Source organism: Scyliorhinus torazame, chromosome 14 (assembly GCF_047496885.1).
Source record: "Scyliorhinus torazame isolate Kashiwa2021f chromosome 14, sScyTor2.1, whole genome shotgun sequence".
NCBI classification, from domain to species: Eukaryota; Metazoa; Chordata; class Chondrichthyes; order Carcharhiniformes; family Scyliorhinidae; genus Scyliorhinus; species Scyliorhinus torazame.
In genome coordinates, this window is record NC_092720.1 from 94,235,731 (window position 1) to 94,257,470 (window position 21,740).

At 49.7% G+C, this 21,740-nt stretch overlaps 1 protein-coding gene across 1 annotated transcript in view; it reads right to left on the bottom strand.

The window, feature by feature from the left end:
• rsrc1 (arginine/serine-rich coiled-coil 1) overlaps positions 1 to 21,740 on the bottom strand; it is a 662,008-nt gene that overhangs the window by 526,400 nt on the left and 113,868 nt on the right. The gene's annotated exons all lie outside the window — the stretch shown is intronic.

Sequence of the window (21,740 nt, forward strand, 5' to 3'; positions counted from 1 at the left end):
CCTCACCTGCCGCCTCACAAACGCTCTCATTTGCATGTACCTGAAAGTGTTTCCCGGGGGTAGTCCAAACTTCTCCTCCAGCGCCCCTAAGCTCGCAAACGTCCCATCGATGAACAGGTCCCCCATTCTTCTAATTCCTGTCCGATGCCAGCTCTGAAACCCCCCAGCCATCCTTCCTGGGACAAACCGATGGTTATCTTTGATCGGGGACCACACCGAGTCTCCCATCGCACCCCTGTGCCATCTCCACTGCACCCAGATCTTTAGCGTTGCCGCCACCACCGGACTCGTGGTGTACTTTGTCGGCGAGAGCGGCAGCGGTGCCGTCACCAGCGCCCCCAGGCTCGTTCCTTTGCAGGACGCCATCTCCAACCTCTTCCATGCCGCCCCCTCTCCCTCCATCACCCACTTACGGATCATCGCCACATTGGTTGCCCAGTAGTACCCACCCGGATTCGGCAATGCCAGCCCTCCTCTATCTCTACTACGCTCCAGGAACCCCCTCCTTACCCTCGGGGTCTTACTCGCCCACACAAAACCCATAATGCTCCTGCCTACCCTCTTAAAAAAGGCCTTGGTGATCACAATTGGAAGGCATTGGAATACAAAAAGAATCCTCGGGAGGACCACCATTTTAATCGACTGTACCCTGCCCGCTAGCGGGAGTGGCAACATGTCCCACCGTTTAAAGTCCTGCTCCATCTGCTCCACCAGCCGCGTCAAATTAAGTTTGTGCAGGGCCCCCCCCAGCTCCTAGCTACCTAGATCCCCAAGTATCGAAAGCTCCTTTCCGCCCTCCTCAACGGTAGGTCGTCTATCCCTCTTCCCTGATCCCCCGGATGCACGACAAAGAGCTCACTCTTCCCTACATTGAGCTTGTAGCCAAGAAGTCCCCAAACTCCCTCAGGATCTGCATGACCTCCACCATCCCCTCATGCTCCTCTCCCCCTCGAACCACCCTCCTCCATTTCCTGGACTCCCTTAATGCCATGGCCAAAGGTTCAATTGCTAATGCAAACAACAGGGGGGACAGGGGGCACCCCTGCCTCGTCCCTCAATGCAGCCGGAAGTACTCCGACCTCCGCCGATTCGTAACCACACTCGCCACTGGAGTTCTATATAGGAGCTTAACCCAGCTAATAAACCCTCCCCCGAACCCAAACCTCCGCAACACTTCCCAGAGATACTCCCACTCTACTCGGTCAAAGGCCTCCTCCGCGTCCATAGCTGCCGCTATCTCCGCCTCTCCCTCCACCGATGGCATCATAATCACATTTAGGAGCCTCCGCACATTGGTATTTAGCTGCCTGCCCTTTACAAATCCCGTCTGGTCCTCGTGAATTACCCCCGGGACGCAGTCCTCAATCCTCGTAGCCAACACTTTTGACAGCAACTTAGCATCTACGTTGAGGAGCGAGATTGGCCTATATGACCCGCATTGCTGTGGGTCCTTATCCCGTTTCAGGATCAAAGAGATCGTCGCCTCCGACATTGTCGGGGGCAGGGTCCCCCCCTCCCTTGCCTCATTGAAAGTCCTTACCAGCAACGGGGCTAACAGGTCTACATACTTCCTATAGAACTCCACCGGGAACCCATCCTGTCCCGGGGCCTTCCCTGCCTGCATGCTCCACAGTCCTTTAATCAGCTCCTCCACCCCAATTGGCGCCCCCAAACCAGCCACCTCCTGCTCCTCCACCCTCGGGAACCTCAGTTGGTCCAAGAATCGTCGCATCCCCTCTTTTCCCCCTGAGGGCTGGGACCTATACAGCTCCTCGTAGAAGGCCTTGAATGCCTCATTCACTTTCACCGCACTCCGCACCGTAGTTCCCCTTCCATCCTTGACTCCACCTATTTCCTCGCTGCCATCCTCTTACGGAGCTGATGTGCCAGCATCCGGCTCGCCTTCTCCCCATACTCATACATCACCCCCTGTGCCTTCCTCCACTGTGCCTCTGCCTTCCCTGTGGTCAACAGGGCGAACTCCGTCTGGAGACTTCGTCTCTCCCTGAGTAGTCCCTCATCAGGGGCCTCTGCATATCTCATGTCCACTCTTAAAATCTCCCTCACTAACCCCTCCCTTTCCCTGCCCTCTCTTTTCTCCCTATGAGCCCTGATGGAGATTAACTCTCCCCTGACCACCGCCTCCCATACTACTCCCACCTGCACCTCCCCTTTATCGTTGGCCTCCAGATACCTTTCGAAACACCCCGCACCCTCCCTCGTCTGCCAGCAGTCCCACATCCAACCGCCACAGCGGGCATTGGTCCCTCTCCTCCCCCTGCTCTAGTTCCACCCAGTGCGGGGCGTGGTCCGAAATGGCTATGGCCGAATACTCCGTTCCCTCCACTTTCGGCATCAATGCCCTGCCCAGAACAAAAAAATCTATCCGGGAGTAGGCCTTGTGTACATGGGAGAAAAAAGAAAATTGGCTGGCCAAAGGCCTGGCAAATCTCCACGGATCTACTCCCCCCATCTGATCCATAAACCCCCTGAGCACCTTGGCCGCAGCCGGCCTCTTTCCGGTCCTAGATCTGGAGCGAGCCAGTGCTGGGTCCAACACCGTGTTGAAATCCCCACCCATTATCAAACTTCCTACCTCCAAGTCCGGAATACGCCCCAACATCCGTTTCATGAATCCAGCATCATCCCAATTCGGGGCGTATACATTTACCAATACCACCCCCATCCCCTGCAACCTACCGCTCACCATCACGTCCCAACCTCCATTGTCCGCTACTATGTTCCTGGCCTCAAACGACACCCGCTTCCCCACCAGTATTGCCACCCCTCTATTCTTCGCATCCAGCCCCGAATGGAACACCTGTCCTACCCATCCCTTCCTTAACCTGACCTGATCTGCCACCTTCAGATGTGTCTCCTGAAGCATGACCACGTCTGCCTTCAGTCCCTTCAGGTGCGCGAACACTCGGGCCCTCTTAACCGGCCCATTTAGGCCTCTCACATTCCACGTGATCAGCCGGATTGGGGGGCTACCCCCCCCCCCCCCCCCCGCCCCCGCCGCCGACTAGCCATCTCCTATTTTAGGCCAGTCCCGTGCCCTCGTCTCCTGCAACCTCCAGTCCCCCAGACGGGGAACCCCCGCCCCGACCACCTCTTCCATTTTCAGTTCCCCCTCGGTCAATGCAGCAACCCTATTGTTCCCCCCCTCTGCCCCCTCCCCCCCCATCTCCCCTCTCCCCTCCTCCCCCCCCCCCCCCCCCCGCTAGATCCAAATCTAGCTCTTTTGCTCCCCCCATAATACTTCCGTAAGTCAGCTGACTCCTGCTGACCCCGGCTTCCCCCGCCTTCCCGTTGACCCCCCCCCGTGTGGAAATCCCTCCTCCTCCTTGCGCTCCTCCATCCCCCCTCTCCCTAACGCGGGAAAAAGCCCGCGCTTTCCTGAGCCAGCCCCGCCCCCCTGTGGCGCAGCTCCTGTTGCGGCCTTATCCCAATTCCCCCATCCCCGAGTCTCACCTCCCTCCAGCACCGACGCCCACATTCTTCACTGTCCCACCATCAAATGCTCTTCCCCCATCCCCATTCATTGTCCCACCCGTGAAACATTCTTTACCCATATTTACAACCCTGTATACAGTCAACATCTCCCCCACAACCACAGTCCCTCAGTTCGAGTCCAATTTTTCCGGTTGGATAAAGGTCCAAGCGTCTTCTGGCGTTTCGAAATAGTGGTGTCGGTCCTGATACGTGACCCACAGTTGCGCTGGCTGCAGCATTCCGAATCTCACCCTTTTTTTATGCAGCACCGCCTTGGCCCGGTTGAAGCCAGCTCTCCACTTTGCCACCTCCGCGCTCCAGTCCTGGTAGACTCGGATAACCACATTCTCCCATCTACTGCTCCGCTCCTTCTTGGCCCATCTCAGGACACTCTCTCTGTCCGCGAAACGATGGAACCTCGCCACTATCGCCCTTGGCGGCTCGCCAGCCTTGGGTCTCCTCGCCAGGACCCGGTGAGCCCCTTCTAGCTCCAGGGGGCTCGGAGAGGCCTCCGCACCCATCAGCGAATGGAGCATCGTGCTCACATACGCCCCGGCATCAGCCCCCTCAACTCCTTCGGGGAGACCCAGAATCCGGAGATTCTTCCTCCGCGACCTGTTCTCCAGGACCTCGAATCTCTCGGCCCACCGCTTGTGCACCGCCTCGTGCGCCTCCATCTTCACCGCCAGGCCCAAGGTCTCGTCCTCGTTCTCGTTAGTTTTGTCCTTCACCTCTCGGAGCTCTACCGCCTGGGCCTTCTGGGTCGCCTTCAGCCCCTCGATCGCCAACAGCGTTGGTGCCAGCACCTCCTTTTTAAGCTCCTCCACGCAGCGCCTGAGAAACTCCTGCTGGTCCAGCCCCCATACTGCTCGATCTCCGCCCTCCGCCATCTTGTTTTTTCCCCCTCGTTTCTGCCGCTGCTCCAAAGCCATTTTTTCCGTCGCTCCACTTCTAGTCCCCTCCATACACGACGGAAAGGGGACCTTACTTCACCTTCCCACACGGGATTTGGTCAAAAAATTTCCGTTGGGGCTCCTCCGAAGAGCCCAAAAGTCCGTTCTAGCGGGAGCTGCCGAAATGTGCGGCCTCCGGAAGTCCAGCCTATCCCACCTGACGATCCCCTTCCCAAACCCGAACCTCTTCAGCACCTCCCACAAGTACCCCCACTCTACCCTATCGAAGGCCTTCTCAGCGTCCATCGCCGCCACTATCTCCGCCTCCCCCTCCCTCGCTGGCATCATAACAACATTCAGGAGCCTCCGCACATTCGCGTTCAACTGCCTCCCCTTCACGAACCCCGTCTGGTCTTCATGGATGACCTGCGGCACCCAATCCTCAATTCTCGTGGCTAAGACCTTCGCCAGCACCTTGGCGTCTACATTTAACAACAAAATCAGCCTGTAAGACCCACACTGCAGGACATCCTTGTCCCGCTTCAGGATCAAGGAGATTAGTGCCCGGGACATCGTCGGGGGCAAAGCCCCCCCCCCCCCTCCCTTGCTTCATTGAAGGTCCTAACCAGCAACGGGCCCAACAGGTCCACATATTTTTAGTAAAATTCAATCAGGAAACTGTCCGGCCCCGGTGCCTTCCCCGCCTCCATGCTCCCTATCCCTTTGGCCAGCTCCTCCAGCCCAATCGGGGACCCTAATCCCGCCACCATCCCTCATACATCTTCGGGAACTCAGTTGGTGCAGAAAGCAGCCCATCCCTCCCTCCTCCAGTGGGGGCTCAGACCGATACAGTTCCTCATAAAAGTACCTGAAGACCCCATTGATGCCAACCCCACTCCGCACCACCCTCCCTCCCCTATCCTTAACTCACCCGATCTCCCTAGCTGCGTCCGCTTCCGAAGCTGATGCGCCAGCATCTGACTTGCCTTTTCCCCATATTCATAAATCGCCCCCTGGGCCTTCCTCCACTGCGCCTCCGCCTTCCTGGTGGCCAACAGGTCGAATTCGGCCTGGAGGCTACGCCTCTCCCTCAACAGTCCCTCCTCCGGCACCTCCGCGTACCTCCTGTCTAACCTCACCATCTCCCCCACCAGCCTCTCCCTCTGCTCTCTCCTCGTGGGCCCTAATGGAGATTAGCTCTCCCTAACCACCGTCTTCAACGCCTCCCAGACCATCCCCACTCGGACCTCCCCATTATACTTGGCCTCCAGGTATCTCTCTATGCTTCCTCGGACCCGCTCGCTCACCTCCTCGTCTGCCAACAGCCCCACCTCCAAGTGCCACAATGGCCGCTGGTCGCTCTCCTCACCCAGCTCTAGGTCTACCCAATGCGGGGCGTGATCTAAAATGGCTACCGCCGAGTACTCAAATTCCTCTATTCTAGCAATCAGCGCCCTGCTCATAATAAAAAAGTCGATCCGGGAATAGACACCCTTTTTCCCACCAAGATCGCCACCACCCGATTTTTGGCATCCAACCCCGAATGAAACACCTGGTCTGCCACCTTCAGGTGTGTCTCCTGGAGCAATACCACATCCGCCTTCAGCCCCTTCAGGTGCGCGAACACCCGGGCTCGCTTAACCGGCCCGTTCAGTCCCCTTACGTTCCAGGTTATCGCCGGATAAGGGGCCAACCCGCCCCCCTCCACCACCGACTAGCCATAACCCCTCCTCGGCCAGCCACGCGTCCGCGCCCCACGCCCGGCCCGTTCCCCACAGCGACAGACCCCCGTCCCAACCCCCTCTACTCGCTCCAGCTCCCCTTGACCATACCAGCAGCAACCCAGTTCACCCCCCCCCCCCCACTCCAGCTAGGACCCCTCCTAGATGCATTGCTCTCCCCATTGCACTCCCGCAAGTCAGTTGACTCCTGCTGACCCCGGCCGCTTCGCCTCTCCTTCGACTCTTACCATTGCAGGACTTCCCCTCCCCCTCCATTACCCACCAGCAGGCTCTCTGCCTCCCCCTTCCATCCCAAGCGCGGGAAAAAACCCATGCGCCCCCGCCCCCTCCAGCGTGGGAAAAAGCTTGTGTTTTCCACCTGCCCGGCCCCGCCTCCTCTGGCACAGCTCCTTTTACAGGCCCAGTCCCCTCACCCCCGACTCAGGCCTCACCCTCCCCCGCGGGGCCCCTCACCCCTACTGGCTATCCACCCCCTACTCCGTTTACTTGCCCCCGCCAAGAGCCCACCCGACAGACCGAACCAAAACAGTGCCCAACCCACCCTAACCACCCACACCGAACCAAAAAGAAACAAGAACAAAGAACCCCCCCCCCCTCAAAATGTAACACAACAACAGCAATCCCCGACCATCCACACGCCCGACCCCCCCATCCCGACCCGCAGTTTGTGTCCAGCTTCTCGGCCAGAACAAAGGCACACGCCTCCTCCGGGGACTCAAAATAATGGGGCCGGTCCTTGTAAGAGACCTGCAGACGCGCCGGCTGCAGTGTGCCAAACTTCACCCCCTTCCTGTGCAGCACCGCCTTCGCACGGTTGTACCCGGCCCTCATCTTCGCCACCTCCGCGCTCCAGTCCTGATATATTCGAACTTCCGCATTCTCCCACCTGCTGCTCCTCTCTTTCTTGGCCCACCTGAGTACGCACTCCCGATCAGTGAACCGATGAAACCGCACCAGCACCGCCCGCGGCGGCTCGCTAGCCTTGGGCCTCCTTGCCAGCACTCTATGGGCCCCTTCCAGCTCCAAGGGCTCCTGGAAGGACCCCGCTCCCATCAGCGAGTTTAACATGGTGACCACATAGGCCCCCACGTCCGACCCCTCCAGCCCCTCCGGGAGGCCCAGGATCCACAGATTCTTCCGCCTCGACCGATTCTCCATCTCCTCGAACCATTCCTGCCATTTCTTGTGGATCGTGCACCTCCACCTTTACCGCTCGGCCCAAGATCTCGTCCTCGTTATCTGAGATATTTTGTCGGACCTCACGGATTGCCACCCCCTGGGCCGTCTGGGTCTCCAGCAGCTTATCAATAGAAACCTTCATTGGCTCCAGCAGGTCCGCTTTGAGCTCCCTGAAGCAGCGCTGGATAACCTCCTGCTGCTCCTGAGCCCACTGCATCCACACTGCCTGGTCCCCACCTGTTCTTCTTCCCTCGCACTTTCTTTGGCTTCACCACCATTTCTTTAGTCACCCTGCCCCTGGTCCAAGCCATACACTGTCGGGGGAATGTTGCAGTCTTCTTCCCACACCGGGAAATGTCAAACAAATGCCATTGGGGGCCCTGAAAAGTGCCCAAAAGTCCGTTCCAAGCGGGAGCTGCCGACTTAGTGTGACTTAGCTCTGCATAGCCGCAACCGGAAGTCACATTTACAAGGAACTTATGGGGTCGGAGGAGATGCAGACCGAGTGCTGAAGAGCAAGTGGGAGGAGGAGCGGGAGGAGAGATACAGGATGGTCTATGGGCGGAAGCGTTGAGTAGAGTCAGCGCGTCCGCAACATGTGCCAGGCTCAGCCTGATACAATTCAAGGTCGTTCATCGGGTTCACATGACAGTGCCCAGATGAGCAGATTCTTTGGAGTGGAAGACAGGTGTGCAAAATGTGCGGGAGGACCAGCGAACCATGTCCACATGTTCTGGGCATGTCCAAAGCTTAGGGGATTTTGGCAGGGGTTTGCAGATGTCATGTCCACAGTGTTAAAAACAAGCGTGGCACTGAGTCCAGTGGTGCCGATTTTCGGGGGTGTCGGAAGACTCGGGAATCCAGGAGGAGAAAGAGGCAGACGTTCTAGCCTTTGCTTCCCTGGTAGCCCGGAGACAGATACTATTAGCTTGGAGGGACTCAAAGCCCCCAAAGTCGGAGACCTGGCTATCGGACATTGCTAGCTTTCTCTGTTTGGAGAAAATCAAGTTCGCATTGAGAGGGTCACTGTTAGGGTTCGTCCGGAGGGTGGCAACCGTTCGTCGACTTCTTCGCGGAAAATTAATCGTCAGCAGAAGGGGGGGGGTTAGTTTAGATTAGAGTAGGGGGTTAATAAAGGTGGGACCCGTAAGGAAGGGAGGACGGCTTTTGCACTATGTTTATAGTTTCATGTACATTGTTTATTTTGTTGTTGGTACAATACCAAAAATACCTCAATAAAATGTTTATTAAAAAAAAAAGAAGATATATCTTTAAAAAAAAAGAAAATTATTTACTCTTCTTCAGGGTTGAAGCTTCCTAAAATAATATATATAACTGAAGAAACAATGAAGCTTGAAGCATGGGAAAGAAAAACAGGAGTGGGTTTTCAAGGATGATAAGTTGACCTTCACTTTTACTATTTGTGTGTTCAAAACTCACCTCATGAAGGATTCACCTGGGTTCTAACTAGTGTTAAAAAGGGAATATAATTAAATTACTATTTTTAAACTATTGGAGTCTGATAAGTAAAAGTTTCCATTTTCACTGTAAAAAACAGTCATTCAGGGGCCACTTCATGTTATGTTATTATGCAGCTTTGAATAAATGCTGAACATATACAGTAGACGTCAAATATCTCAATCTTACAAGGAAGTTGTTTTTTTGCAAAACATTGCAGTTAGATGTCAATTTCAGTGGAACAACGTGATTAATTCATAACTGCTCAAGGAGACAATGTACGAAAACCAAAGCACTTATAACACCTTAATTCACGACATAAATTAAAGATTGCTTCCATTCTTTCTATTTCACAAGTTAATAATCTCTTTAATTAAAAAAATTCCATGAGCTGGATCACATTCTCATCCCTCCTCCAACTATTTTTCAGCCAACTCATTTAATCTTTTTCATGCACTGTCCATTTTCCCACTAAACTGCCAATAAAGTAATCACTACCATTCAACTGCAGACACCAGCTTATCTCCAATGACCCACAACATGCATGGATACAAAGCTGAACCAGAGCACAGATGATTGGATTGATAGGACCGACAGTACCGCAGCTGATGATGTCTCAAATTTTTAACAATCATCAACTACATATGCTACTAAGGTTTTCTTAGGATATGATATGGTTTTTCTATCCGAAGTCTTCTGGCAACTGGCCGGCATTATGAATAATATGATGTCATTTAGTGACTTACAGTTCTAGATTGTTTTAGCTTCTGATACAGAAAGGCAAACCTACTTGAACTAAACCATAGAATTCTAGCAAATCGTTAAACTAAGTTTCAAATTGTGCAGTATACTTTGATTAGTTCATTACAACACGTTAGACGTGGAAAATTGAAGCATTCAAGGAAGTATTTTGGTCAGCATTTACGTTTGCTTGACATATCCTCCAGAAATTTCCTATTTTCTTGTCAAGAGTATAGTTCACTATTAACAAAGTATTCCATACTAATATTAACATACTAGGATATTGAAAATTGTACAGAAATATTGCAGGATTAGAAATTAAAAAGCGAGTGTGAATGTTTTCATGGCAGTATTCACATTGCATTGATGGAAAATGCTCCCGGGGGCACCTTGATACAAATTTTCAGCAAGTCCAGTTAGATCCTGAACTGAAGCCAGTATGAAGCCATGTCCAGGAGACAGTCTCACACTACTATGCTTCCAGGTGGAGCATAACTCCAGCTGACGCTATAACAGGAATAAAGGAAAAAAGTCTGATCAAGGGCCTTGGTAACTCAGTATAAAAAACAAAAACAGTGCTAATGCCTTAACATTTGTGTCTTGCTGTTTTTAAAAATTTGTTGCTCTTCAATTCAATTGTAAACCACACAGGCAGTAAAATATTCCATAAGGCTACGGTCCAGAGCAAAACAATACTATAAAGGGCTCTTACTAATGAACCATTTCCTGCATCAGTAAACTGTTTTGGGGATGGACGGGATTATGGAAATCCTCGGGGAATTTGGCCGGTTTTCGGGGTACAAGTTGAACATGGCAAAGAGCGAGATGTTTATGGTGCAGGCGAGGGGTCAGGAGTATAGGCTGAGGGAGCTACCATTTAGGCTGGTTGGGGAAAGTTTTAGGTATTTAGGGATACAAGTGGCGCGGAACTGGGGCAGGATGCATAAGTTGAACCTGTCTAGGCTGGTGGAGCAAATGAGGGGCGAGTTTCGGAGATGGGATGCACTCCCGCTGTTACTTACGCGGAGAGTACAGACGGTGAAGATGACGATCCTCCCGAGATTCCTGTTTATTTTTCAGTGTCTCCTTATTTTCATTCCGCGGTCCTTCTTTAAAAGGATCAATAAAATCATCCTGGGATTTGTTTGGGCGGGGAGGTCCCCGCGGGTAAAGAGGGGGATGCTGGAACGGAACCGTAGTGAGGGGGGACTGGCGTTGCCGAACCTCAGCAACTACTACTGGGTGGCTAACATTGCCATGATAAGGAAATAGATGGTGGTACGGGGTCGGTTTGGGGGCGGGTGGAGGCTGCTTCGTGCAGGGGCACCAGCTTGGCAGCCCTGGTCACGGCTCCTCTGCTGCTCCCGCCGGCCAGGTACTCCACCAGCCCTATAGTGGTGGCGGCTCTGCGGATTTGGGGCCAATGGAGGAAGCACACTGGGGAAGTGGGAGCGTCGGTCTGGTCCCCAATATGCGACAACCACCGATTTGGCCTGGGGAAGATGGACGGCGGGTTTCGAGCGTGGCGGAGGTGGGAAGGATGGGTGACTTGTTCCTGGAAGGGAACTTCGCGAGCATGAGGGCGCTGGAGGAGAAGTTCGGGCTGGCAAGGGGAAATTACTTTCGGTACTTGCAGGTGCAGGATTTCATATGTAGACAGGTCCCGTCCTTTCCACGCCTTCTGCCACGGGAGATCCAGGACAGGGTAGTTTCCAGGGGAGAGGTAGGAGAGGCGAGAGTCTCAGATATTTATAAGGAGCTTATGGGAGCGGAGCACACAGGGACCGAGGTACTGAAACTCAAGTGGGAGGAGGAACTTGGTGGGGAGTTGGAGGGAGGCGTATGGGCAGACGCTCTGAGGAGGGTAAATGCAACCGCAACATGTGCCAGGCTTGGCCTGATTCAGTTCAAGGTAGTTCACTGGGCCCACATGACGGTGGCCCGGATGAGTAAATTCTTTGGGCTGGAAGACAAGTGTGCTAGATGTGCGGGAGGACCAGCGAACCATGTCCACGTGTTCTGGGCGTGCCCAAAACTCAGGGGGTACTGGCAGGGATTTGCGGACGTCATGTCCCGGGTACTGAAAACAAGGGTGGCGATGAGTCCAGAGGTGGCGATTTTTGGGGTGTCGGAGGGCCCGGGAGTCCAGGAGGGGATAGAGGCCAACGTGGTGGCCTTTGCTTCCCTGGTAGCCGGTGACGAATACTGTTGACCTGGAGGGACTCAAAACCCCCAAAGACTGAAGTATGGCTGTCGGACATGGCAAATTTTCTCGGCTATGAAAAAAAATCAAGTTCGCCTTACGAGGATCGCTATCGGGGTTCGCCCGGAGGTGGAAACCATTCATCGACTTCTTCGCGGGGAACTGATCGTCAGCGAGGTGGGGGGGGGGGGGGGGGGGGGGGGGTTGGTAGAATAGAGGGGAAGAATAGGCGGGTCTATTTGTGAGAGAGGAACTGTTATTTGCACTATGTTTTTGTTATTGATATTTGCACACTAATGTATATTGTTACTGTTTACAATGCCAAAACTACCTCAATAAAATTGTTTGTTAAAAAAAAATCATCATTGCATTAATAGAAGGCTGTACAAAACTCATCTCATTGAGCTCAATGCAAATAAGTGATCACAGTGAGTTATTTTTGAGAGTAAATATTGCAACATGTATACTTTAATTAGACACATTGTAATGGATCAAGGCTCTGCAATTTTCTGGTGGCGTAATGTAGGGGGAAGATGTGCATGAAGCAGCTCCCAGTGGAGTATTGTACTTTCTGTCCCTTTTCTTATGCCACAAATAGTTTATTCTTCGGAAACCCATTTAGTTATCATAACAGAGTTCTTTTATGACAGAAATGCCCCCAGAAAATTAAGGAAAAGAAACCTGGGAGCAGAATTTTGTTGAAGGAGATGGAAATCCCTCGGAGCTCAATGGCTAGTAAAATGGGGCTGTTTAGCACAGGGCTAAATCGCTGGCTTTGAAAGCAGACCAAGGCAGGCCAGCAGCACGGTTCAATTCCCGTAACAGCCTCCCCGAACGGGCGCCGGAATGTGGCGACTAGGGGCTTTTCACAGTAACTTCATTGAAGCCTACTTGTGACAATAAGCGATTTTCATTTCATTTTCATTTTTCATTTCAAATGGCAGAGTTGGTTTCTGGTTCTCCATCCAGTCTACTGACTGCCAAGGTTCTTTCTAGTACCTTGGTGAAAGAATTTTAAAAGCACCGTTGAATTGTGTCGGAGGACCTCCATAAATCAATTGAAGAGGCCTTGGCCCCCACTCAAGCAGCCCTGGGGAAATCTAATCAGACCTGTGAAGACCAGGGAGCCACGGCCAAAAGTATGAAGATGGCCTTATCGGACCACAATGATCTGATTGCCCTGCTGGAATCAGAACAGTCTTTGGCGACCGAAAGGAATAGATCGTTGAGAGCCAAGGTGAATGAATTAGAAAATAGACCCAGGAGCAAAATATTTGGATTGTGGGATTGCCAGAGAGAGGATGGAGGGGCCTGCGCCCAGGGAGTACTTCTCTGGCATGTTCTGCAAGATGGTGGGTGAGGATAGATTTGTGCCCCCTCCTGAATAGGACCAGCCGATTGCACAATTCGGTCAAGGCCTCGCCTTGAAGATCCACCGCAATTGGTGAGATTCCATAGCTTCAAGAAAAAGGAGGGTTTAGCGATGGGCGGCTTTTAAGTGGGAAGGCCACTCAATCAGGTTTTATAAGGGCATGGGTGCTAAGCAAGCAAAAAAAAATAAGAGTACCATGTTCAGTGGAGTCAAGTCCGCCCTCTGTAAGAGTGGAGTTTGGTTCGCTTTGGCCTACCCAGCTTGGCTCAGTGATTTTCGGGGTAAGGACTATTTCTTCGATGCGACAGGAGGGGCGGATTCTTTTGTTGAAAGACACAAGTTGGGAGCGTTGTCATTGGATTTTTGGCTCTGTCGAGAGGCATGTTGTATTGTTACATTGTTGGGGTTTCATGTTAGTTCTTGTTTTTTCTTCGTCTTGTTGTGATTGAGTTCTTATAGTTCTTGATTAGAATTGGGGTTTTACACTATGTGGGATTCTGTTCATTGTGTTAATATATAGCTTCCGTTCAGTGCTCAAGATAAATCGGGTTTTGGTATTTTGTTGTTTATATCTGTTTTTCTCTTTCTTCAATCGGGAGCCTCCCTGCTAACTAAGGAATTAGTTAACGGATTGAAGGGTTCGCTCTGCAACTCATTCTAGTATTATTTTAGATAATGAGCTTAGAATTCTTGTTTTGTTTGGGTTTGTTAGATGTAGTTTTTAGTATTTTTTAATTGCGCCGCTCCTATTTGTATTCGTTCTTGGGTGAGGTTGTATTCAATGGCGATGGTGTTCGGGGGAAGAGGGATGGGGGTAGTTTGCTGACGGTGTCTGTAGATTTTATTTTGTCCAGACTTTTGACTTTGTTTGGTGGCCATCTTGGGTGTATCTTTTTGCATTACCATTTAACTATCCTTTGATTAATTTCTCTTGGCGAAAATGCCTAACTCCGGATTGAGGGAGGTGGGAAATCTCCAATTTGTTTGGTCACCTAGAATGTTAGGGATTTAAACAGCATGTTAAAAGACCAAGGGTGTCTGCTCATCTGAAGTGTTTAAACTTCATTGTGGTGTTTTTGCAGGAGACCCATTTGCAGGTCAGAGATCAAACTAAGCTGCACAAAGGGTGGGTAGGGCAGGTTTTCCATTTGGGTTTCGGGTGTGGCAATTTTAATTAATAAAAGGGTTCCGTTTTCTGCCTCTAAGATTTTAGCCGACCCGTGGCTCCTTGGTGAGCACCCCGGTTGTCATTGTCAATATTTAGGCCCCTAACTGGGATAGTACAAATCTTCTTAATTCTTCGCTGGCCTCCCTCTCCCATTTAGACTCGCATCAGTTTATTTTAGATGAGGACCTGAATTGTGTCTTGGACCCTAGATTGGATCATTCCAAGGCTAAATCGCTTGCTCCATCAGGGATGGCCAGGGCATTGTCATCTTTCATGACTCAGATGGGGGGGCTGGATCCTTGGCGCTTTTTGCAGACTAGAGATAAAGACTTTTTTTTCCACATGTTCACAAGAATATTCGTATATTGATTTCTTTGTTTGAGACAGGTCTCTCCTCCCTTCAGTGGTGGCGGCTGAGAATTCAACATTTGTTATTTCGGATCATGCCCCGCACTTCATTGATTTGGCGTTGGCCATGGAGATTAAACACAACACTGTTGGCAGATAAAATGTGTTCTGAGGGTATGTCCACTGCCATAGAGGACTATATAAAATTTAATAAAGTCGAGTCAATCGCACCTTTCAATTTGTGGGAAGTTCTTAAGGTGGTCCTTAGGGGGGAAATTATCTCCGATAGAATGCATTTGTTGAGGGCAATGAAGGTGGAGCAGCAGAGGATGGTTGACTCCATTTTTGAGGTGAACCACCAGTACTCATTTGATCCTACCCTGGAGTTAATGGCAAATAGGAAAAGATTGCAAGCACAATTCAAATTATTGTCGACTAGAAGGGCGGTAAGCCAGTTGCGACCTCAAGGAGCACATTTGATGAATACGGGGAGAAGGCCAGTCATCTTTTGGCTCACCAGGTTGAACGGCATGTGGCTTTCTGGGAGATCACAGGTAAGCTATTAGATTGGTAACCCCATTTCTGCCCCGCCTCAGGTAAATGCTGCTTTTCAATCGTTTTACCATGATCTTTATAGATCCAGGCGATTCAGTAATGTCTGACAGTTCAGATGGCCAACCCATCCCAACTGTTGAGGCGGACATGGCGGCGAGTGGAAGCCCCATTACACCCTGATGAAATTTTAAAATGTATTGGATTGATGCAATCTGGCAAAGCCCCTGGTCCGGATGGCTTTCCGATTGAATTCTATAAGAAATTCTCAGAGCAGCTGGTGCCTTTAACTCTGGACATGTTCAATGATTCCCTATCCCGGGGGGTCGCAACCCTTGAACCTCATTCCAGCCTTTATCTCTCTGCTTCTAAAGAGGGACAAAGACCCAACAGAGTATGGTTCGTACCATCCTATTTAACTTTAAACGTGGACATCAAGCGATGCGCCAAGGTGCTGTCACTTCGGCTGGAGCCTTGCCTCCCCAAATATAATCTTGGTGGATCAAACGGTGTTCGTGAACAGCTGACAACTGTCGGCCAATGTACGTCGCCTGTTAGATGTTGTCCTATCCACCTCCTCCGTTCCCAAACCGGAGGCGATAGTGTCTCTTGATGCTGAAAAGGCATTTGATAGCGTGGAATGGGAATATGTATGAGATTCCTGGGAGGTTTCGTTTTTGACATAAATTTATATTTTGGATTCTTCTGGTCCCACTGCCAGTGTTCATACGAACATCTTGAACTCTTGATTATTTTTCTTTAAAGAGGGGCATGAGGCAGGACTGTCCACTGTCCCCACTCCTGTTTGCTCTGGCAATAGAGTCCCTCGCGATAGTGCTGAGGTCTTCTGGTAAGTGGAAGAGGACTGGTCAGGGAGGGGTGGACTATCGGGTGTCCCTTTATGTAGACAACTAACTCTTTATATTACATATCCAGCATCCTCCATAGACGACATAATGCAGTTGCTCAGCATCTTTGGCTCCTTTTCTGGGTGCAAGATGAACTTCGGCAAGAGTGAGTGTTTTTGGTCAACCCACCCTGGGAGGAGAGCCCAACTGTGGATGTTACCACTTTGTCTTGCTAAGACAAGCATTCGCTATCTGGGGATTTGGTTGGCCCCCAACTGGGCCTCACTTCATAAGTTGAATTATACCCGCCTGGTTAGCAGTATCAAAGCAGGCTTGGAGAGGTGAAACAACCTCCCCCTATCCTATAGGGTTCAAACTATTAAAATGAATTTGTTCTTGAGGCTTTTCTTTTTCTTTCAGTGTTTCCCCATCTTTCTCCCCATATCCTTTTTTTTTTTAAATCAAGGTCAACAAACTATTATCCTCTTTTATTTGGGTGGTTAGGAGTCAGAATCCATTGTGTTTTCTCCAAAGGGGCAGGCAGTCATGGGCTTGACCCTCCCAAATTTTTGGTTTTATAACTGGGCAGCCAATATTCAAAAAATATTGTTGTGGATCAGTGATCCTCGGTCCATTTGGGGACAAATGGAAGCTCACAGGCCCCCCCCCCCCCCATTAGATTTTCCTCAAATCCAGTGGTGGTCTCTTCCCTGAGAATTTGGAAGTAGTTTAGGCAGCATTTCAAGCTCCTTTCCTGATCTTCGCTCACCTCTATTTGCAATAATCGCCTTCTCGTCCCTGCTGGTTTGAATTCGGCATTTAAATCTTGGGAGGTGAAGGGTCTGAAACAGTTTGGGGACCCCTTTGTGGCAGGGAGGTTTGCCAGTTTTAAGGAGTTAGCTGAGAAATTCCAGCTGTTCAATTGCAATCTTTTTAGGCATTTCCAAGTTTGCAATTTTTCACGTAAAGCTTTTCCCTCCTTTCGTTTAGAGCCACCTTCTTGCCTGATGAAGATGATTCTGTCTCTGGACAGGTCTGATGGCAGGGTGCCTTTTGAATATATGGTCAAGTCCTTTCAACAAATTCTGTTCCGTTGGGTGACGTGAGGGCAATGTGGGTGGGTGAATTATATCCCATTCTTGATGTGGAGTGGAGTGAGGCCCTTCATCGGGTCAACTCCACGTCTTCATGTGCTCGGCTGAGTCTGATTCAGTTGAAGGTTTTGCAGAGGACGCACTTGACCAGCGCAAGGATGAGTGGGTTCTTTCCTGGTGTTGAGGATAAGTATGAGTGCTGTTCTCTTGGGCAGGCTAATCAAACACATTTGTTCTGGTCCTGTCCCAAACCGATAGCCATTCTTTAATACCATGTCGGAGATACTCCATGTAGAGTTGGATCAGAGTCTGCTGACGGCCATATTCGGGGTGTCGGATTCGCCGGTGATACAGTCTGGGGTAAAGGCAGATATCCTTGCCTTTGTCTCATTGATAGCCAAGATGTGAAATTTGCTTGGGTGGAGCTCTTCCACTCCACCTCGTGCCTCTGCTTGGTTGGGTGACTTAATGTCATTTCTGCATTTAGAGAAGGTCAAGTTCACCATCGGGGGTCGGTGGAGAGGTTCTAAGAGGAATCATTTATTTCTTTTGAACGAGGTAGTCAACCTCAGTTGTTAGGGAGTTTAGGTTGTTGAATCCCAAGTTTCTTTACCCGTCAGTCTGGCCTCAATAAAAGTCGAGATGGATTTGCAGGTACAGCATTAGTTATTTTATTTTGCTTGCAAGCTTGATTCCTTTCACAGAAACATAGGACACGTCCAGTCTCCTACATCCAGGAAAGCGAATGAACAAAGAGACAAAGGGATCTCTGCAAATCAATTCAAATGGTATCAAGTTTCACATACTCGACGTCCATAGGTCATCCTATATCCCTCCTGACCTGTTTGATCTATTCTGATTGGCTCACTTCCAATCCCTTCCTCTGGCCCCTATTACTCAGCATCCTTTTCTCCTTCTTTGGTGGACACACCTCTTCCTGCTTTTCCATGCGGTCTGAAATCCTTTGTCTGTGAACTCACCAGAATTAGACTGGCCTACCTCTACATTACATTAACTAATATCTCTAAAGTAACTATTTTATATCACATTTGTCATGGTTAGTTTTAGTTTTTTAATTAATTAGGTGTGTGTTGTTTTCCTTTTTTGTGATGTTTTGCATTTTTTTTCTGTTTCATTTTTTTTGTTTGTATTGATTACGAAAAATTACTTAACATTTTTTAATAGGCGTTGCAATTTTCCTGACAGTCCTTCACAAATTAAGTTTGTACCCTGATGATGTGCTGCACATTGCCACCTTGCTATATTGTCAGTTAAATCATGGTATTGCTGTAGATGACACCACTTCATTCCATTAAATCTCACCCTTCCAGAATGTCAAACCCTCCAATCTTCTCATTACAGTATCTAGTTGCTCCATAAATAAATGTCACCCAGTTTCGACCATTCTTGATGTATCTCTGTACTCCAGCCTCAGATATCTGCGCTCCTCCCAATTTTGAGCGTAGCTCCAGCATTAGTGGCCACGCCATCAGCTGTCAAAGCTGTAAACTCTTTAATTCCCTTTCTAAAGATCTCTCCTTCTCTATCCTTCTTTATGACACTGATTAAAACATAGCTCCAAGCTTTCACTCATGTCTGATATGATCGCCATAAAGACCAATAACTTTTAAAGGGGATGAATTTTCAAACAATCACAACCAATGGGAAGTAAACCAATGGACAAGATTTAATTTTAAGACTGTGACTGTAACAAACTTAAATCAACAAAGATCAAACATTAATCAATAGGGAACTAATGCAACTAAATATATTTTACAAAATGCTTTTAATGCATGCCATGCCATGGCACTTATGTAGCTTCAAAGGAACAGTTTCCAAAGTTACTCCCAGCTCTCCAATACAGGGTCACCTTTCTCCAAAATGCCAGGTCAAAACTTCCAGTGCCCTTTGGCAATCACTCCACTCTGTCTGCATTTCTCCAGATATCGTCACTGGTAACATCCACCTCAATGAATCTCTCTTTCCCTTAAGTCACAAACATCCTTATGATCCAGCATTCTTGAGATTCTTGAGCTTCAGATTATTTGCCATGTTTGCCATATCTGCCGACAGTACAAAGGTGACCACACTTCAAAAGAAACTTACTGGGTATAAAGCTGCAAACGCAGGCTAAGGTAACATATGAAAAAGCAAAATACTGCTCTTCTGCAAGTTCTAACTAACAGGCAAAGGACCCAAAATTGAAACTCTGCTTTCTCTCTTTACTGATGCTGCCAAACTTGCTGAGTTTTTCCAACATCCTGTTTTTGTCTTTGTCTGAAGAACTCCTGCATTGATGTCCTTTGACCGAGCTGCTTAGCCTTCAACAACCACAACTATCTTCCTCTGTTAGGTATGATTCCCACTAATGGAGAGTGGTCCTCCCAAATCCCAATGCTCCAGTTTTTCTTAGGTTCTTGATGCTACACACGGTCAAATGCTGCCTTCGTGTCAAGGGCAGTCATTCTCACCTCACCTCTTGACTTCAGCTCTTCTGTCAATGTTTGGTCCCAGCATATAATGAGGTCAGGAGCTGAGTGGCCCTGGCAGAACCCAAACAGTGTGCCAGTGAGTGGGTTACTGTCGAGTAAGTGCTGCTGGATAGCACTAATGACGTCCATTTCCATCACTTTACTTAGGACCCAGAATAAAATGATGGGGCCAGATTGCATTTGTCGGATTTCTTTATGGTCAGGACATACCTGGACAATTGCCCAGATTCCTGGAGAGATGCCAGTGCTTGTTGCTGTACTGGAACAGCTTGGCTTTGCGTGCAGCTAATTCTGGAGCTGTCTTCAGTACTATTGCCGGAACACTGGCAAGCCCTTAGCCTTAGCAAGTGCCTTCAGCGAGTCTTAATATCACATGGAGTGAATCAAATTGTCTGAAAACTGGCACCTGTGATGCTGGGAATTTCAGGAGGAGGTTGAGATGGATCATCCCCATAGCACGTCTGGCTGAAGATGATTGCGAATGGTTCAGCCTCGTCTTTTGAAATGATATGATGGGCTGCCCAACATTGAGGATGGGGATATTTGTGGAGCCTCTTCCTCCAGTGAGATGTTTAATTGTTCACTACCGTTCATGACTGGATGTGGCAGGGCTGCAGAGCTTGCATCTGATCCACTGGTTATTGGATCGCTTAATACTGTCCATTGCATGCTGCCTCGGTATGCAAGTAATCCTGTGATGTAACACCAGCAGGTTGACACCTCATTTTCAGGTATGTTTGGTGTTGCTCCTGGCATGCTTTCCTGCACTCTTCATTGAACCAGACTTGACCCACCAGCTTGATGGTCTTGGTAGATTGGCAGAAATGCCAGGCCATGAGGTTACAGATTGTAATTGAACATAATTCTGCTGCTGCCGCCCCACAGTGCCTCATGGATATCTAGTTTGAGTTGAGTAGTTCTGTTCTTAATCTATGGCATTTAGCAAAGTGGTAGTGTCACACGCAACACGATGGAGGGTATCCTCAATGAGAAGGCAGGATTTTGACTCCTCGAGGACTGTACAGTGGTCACTCCTGCCTATACTGACATGGGCAGATGCATCTGCGGCAGGCAGTTAGTGAGGATGACATAACGTGTTTTTTTCCTTCTTGTTAGTTCCCTCATCACCTGCATAAGCTCAGTCTAGCAGCTATGTTCTTTAGGACTAGTCCAGCTTGGTCATTAATGGTATTACAAGCCACTCTTCGCGATGGACATTCACATCTCCCACCCAGAGTACATTCTGCCCTCTTATCATGCTCCATGCTTTCTCCAAATGTGTTCAACATGGAGGAAAGCCCATTTAACAGCTGGGGCTGGATTGGTCATTTTTGACCCAATGCCATGTAACTTATGAGATCCACATTTGATGTTGAGGACTCCAGGGGAACTCCCTCCCGACTGTCTACCATTGTGCTGTCACCTCTAGTGGGTCTGTCCTGCCATTAAGACAGGAAATACCAAAGAATGGATCTGGTGGTGTCTGGGACATTCCAAGATATGATTTTACAGCAAATCTTGCTTGACTATTCCATGGCACAACTCCCCGAAATCTGTGGCACAAGCCCAAGGATATTAGTAAGGAGGACTTTGCAGGGTCACCGAGGGTGTGTGCTGTTGTCATTTCCAGTGCCTAGGTCGATGCCACATGGCCTGTCCGGCTTAATACCTATCGGCTTTTGTGCAGCAGTTCGATACTATACTATATCAGAGAGAGGTTAAGAGTCAGCCACACTGCTGAGAGTTTGGAATCACATGCGGACCGGACCAGGTATGGACGGCAGATTTCCTTCCCTAAAGGACATTAGTGACATGGTTACCATTCCAAAACCAGCTTTTAACTCCAGATGTATTCATTGAATTCAAATTCCACTAGCTGCCGTGGTGGGATTTGAACCCAAGTACCCAAAGCATTGGCCTGGGTCTCTGGTAGAATCCAGTCACATTACACTCCACCACCACCTCCCCCGACAGATTCTCTTCCATTTTGTTCCTGATTATTGAATCCATAAATTTTGTGATTTCATAGAATCATAGAATTTACAGTGCAGAAGGAGGCCATTCGGTCCATCGAGTCTGCACCGGCCCTTGGAAAGGGCACCCCAATTAAGCACATGCCTCCACCCTATCCCCGTAACCTCACCTAACCTTTTGG